The sequence below is a fragment of the Grammomys surdaster genome, unplaced genomic scaffold (assembly GCF_004785775.1).
Source record: "Grammomys surdaster isolate TR1022 unplaced genomic scaffold, NIH_TR_1.0 126115, whole genome shotgun sequence".
Lineage (NCBI taxonomy): Eukaryota > Metazoa > Chordata > Mammalia > Rodentia > Muridae > Grammomys > Grammomys surdaster.
In genome coordinates, this window is record NW_021620923.1 from 4,540,885 (window position 1) to 4,544,423 (window position 3,539).

Consider the following 3,539-nt stretch of genomic DNA (forward strand, 5'->3'; position numbering starts at 1 on the left):
CCCTCCCTCCCTCTCTCTCTCTCTCTCTCTCTCTTTCTTTCTTTCTTCTTTCTGTTTAAGATCATTTTATTGAGTGTGAGGCAGGAAGAGGTGGGGGGTATTACAGCCTTCCCAGGCCCCACCAGGGGGAACAGACCCCCTCCCACCTCCTAAGTGGATCCCCCTGCATTATGGGGAACTTTGTGCAAACTCTGCCCCACGGGAAAGAAGAGGGTATGAAATGGTAGTAGTTGGGATGGAGGTGGCTACTGAGTGCTGAGGGGCATATAGGGCTCCAGGAGGAGGGCAAAGAGGGTGTTGACTTTGGGAGCTCCCCTCATCTCATGAAGTAACAGTGGCAGCTTTACAATGTGAAAGTCTTCATATAGGTCTTCTATCCGGTCCAAGTATTTGGCCTGGATCTTGTGTCGAGCCTCACACATCTTGCAGGGTTTTCAGGATCAGGGAAGACAAGCTGGTTGACAATGATATTGTGGGTGTCAATCTTGCACTTAGCCAGCTCCTGAATCAGCCGCTCTGTCTCATACAAGGACAAGAATTCAGCGACGCACACACAGATGAAGGTTGTCTATTCAGGGTCCTTGAACTGTTCTCTAACAGATCGGACGACAGGGAATGTCTCTACTAGCTTGAAGGCCAACTGGTTAGCGTTCATGTCCCCCAGACACAGCATGTTGCACATCTGTGAGAAGAAGGGGCTGATCTGGTTCTTGATCTGCATCAGGCTGCCCAGGCCCGGCTCCACGATGGTGGGGAAGTTCAGGAGCCTGAGCCTATGGTCAATGGGTGCGATGTTGAACACTACCACTGAGAAGTTCATGCCTTTCACCAGCCTCATGACCTCAGCATAACTCATGGCCTCATCGATGCCAGGGAAGGCGCTCATGGCCTCTTGCATCATCTTCTTGCCCATGCTTAGCATGTTGTCTTCCTCGAAGAACTCATTGGGGAGCTCTGCAACACCTAGGCTGGGGTCTTTCTCCATAGCAAAGAGGTTGTCATAGCCTTTGACCTTGGTAGGTACCTTGGAGAACTTATGATCAAAAGCATCTGAGATGTTGTGAGCTGGGTCTGTGGAAATGATTAGAACACACTCACGTCCCTTAGACAGCCGGACCGCTAGGCTGCAGCTGCAGGTGGTCTTACCAACGCACCCTTGCCTCCGACAAAGATTCACTTAAGGCTACGCTGCTCTATGATATTGCTAAGCGTGAGTTCCAGCGGCTCCACGTCAGGCGCATCCTCGAACTCTTCTGCTTCAACCCCTCACCCGGCCACCCCAGCTGCCATCTTCTCTCTCTCTCTCTCTCTCTCTCTCTCTCTCTCTCTCTCTCTCTCTTAAATCAAATGTTCTTTCTTTTGGTACAATATAAAAGCAAATTAATGCAGCCATGAAGAAAAAGACCTGTGCTCAGAGAATTGTATGATTTGTGTTGACCTGTGTAATATCCTGACAACACTGCTGAAAAATATTATCTAAAGTACACTGCCTAATTTTATATTTCTATATAAATAACAAAATTGTACACCAATAAAGTAATTTTGGTATATTAGAATGTGTGCTATGCAATGTCTAATGCATTACCACTTAAATTATCATATATCTGTGGGAAAGTATTGAATACAGGCTGAGTTCATTGGTTCATATACATTATATCCTCTACAAAGTTTATGCAATATGCAATGCATGCACAAACATGCAGGCGCGCACACGCATGCACACACACACACACACACACACGCACGCACGTACACACACACGCTTAGGGATGTGTAGATAGCAAAGGAAACTGTCAGTTAAGATGGAACATTGGGAGAGGGGAGGCTCTTGGCCCTGTTTAGGTACGATGACACAGTGTAGGGGAATGCTGAGGGACTGAGACAGGAGTGGGCAGGTGGAGGAGCACCCTCATAAAGGCAGGTGGAGTCAGGAGGGGACAGGAGGTAGTAGAGAGAAAACTTGGAAGGGGGATAACATTTTAAATAAACAAACATTGTAAATAAACAAAATAACAAATAATATTCAAAACTTAGTAATAAAAATGGAATATTGGATGAAAAACATTTGTCAGGGATTATTGTGTGTTGGTTAGTTTTGTATCAACTGACAGAAACTACAGTCATCTGAAAGGAGAGACAACATCATTTGAAAATACCTCTATTAAGATCAGGGAGTAAGGCATTTTCTTAATTAGAAATTGATGGAGGAAGGCCCAGCCCATTTTGATGGAATCGTCCCTGTAATGGTGGCCCTGTTTGATTTCCTGTCATGACTTTCTTTTATGATGAACAGCCATGTGTAAGTGTAAGCCTTTCATCCCTAAGTCGCTCTGGTCATGTTTTATCACAGAAAATTTAACACTAACTAGGACAAATAGATAGAGGATATATTTCACACGAATCATTACACATGTGCATGCTATTGTGTAGTATCCAAGAAAAAAATGTAAAAAATATACACATTGGCCTCAAACTTATCTGTTTCAATCTTTCTCATGTATTTAGAATGAAATAATTTACTCTTTCCCAGATTTTTCTAAATAAGACTTTAATCGTGCGTGGTTTAGTTTTGTACTTTTTTTTTCGTTTTGAGACACAGTCTTATACAGTCCAGGCTGGACTCAAAACACTGTGTTTGAGAGGATGGCCTTGAACTTTCAGTCCTCATGCCTCTACTTTCAGAGTGCTAGAATTGCAGATCTGTCCCAGCACATGAAGTTTATGTGATGTTAAAGGAGGGTTTTTTCCTAAGAAGGCAAGTACCCTACCCACTAAGTTACATCCTGCGCCTCAAGATACATAATTTTAAGTTGACATAGTAGAATGTAAATATGTCTCTGATGCTGAAACAGTAACATTCAGTAGGTTACAGCTTTTTCTGTGCTACAGCAATTTTTTTTAACTTGGATTTCTCATATCAACTCATTGAAATAACTTTTTAATGGACAAATATTGCAGATAGGAATAAATTAACTACTTTCAGCCTTAAATGGAGAAGCTTTATTTTCCAGTTAACAGAAGTACATATGGAGGGTCACGACTGCGCAAGGTGCTGACAATAAATGACAGCACTAAAGAAGATATTTAAATCATCCCCATTAAGTCTCAGAGAACATTATAGAAGAGACAGTAAAGGAATGTAAGAGCAGAAAGAAAGAAAGAAAGAGAGAGAGAGAGAGAGAGAGAGAGAGAAAGAGAGAGAGAGAGAGAAAGAAAGAAAGAAAGAAAGAAAGAAAGAAAGAAAGAAAGAAAAGAAAGGGAGAGAGAGAAGGAAAGAAAGAGAAAAGGTGGAAGGAAGGATGGAAGGAAGAAAGGAAGAAAGGAGGGAAGAACAAAGATAGGAAGAAAGGAAGGAAAAGCAGGCTGAAAGGAGGCTATTCTGGACGAAACACAATCAGTACAGTCATAAACTCACAGCATCTGTTGTAGGAGGAGCTAAGGTGAGAGGAGTAAGGAGAGGAAGAGGAGGAGAAGGAGGAGGAGAAGCTAGGGGAGAGAGAGAGAGAGAGAGAGAGAGAGAGAGAGAGAGAGAGAGAGAG

The 3,539-nt window shown here is 43.0% G+C and overlaps 1 pseudogene; it reads right to left on the reverse strand.

Annotated features, from left to right (window-relative positions):
• Positions 1-245: 245 nt before the first annotated feature.
• LOC114611525 lies at positions 246-1,290 on the reverse strand (annotated as a pseudogene).
• Positions 1,291-3,539: the final 2,249 nt, after the last annotated feature.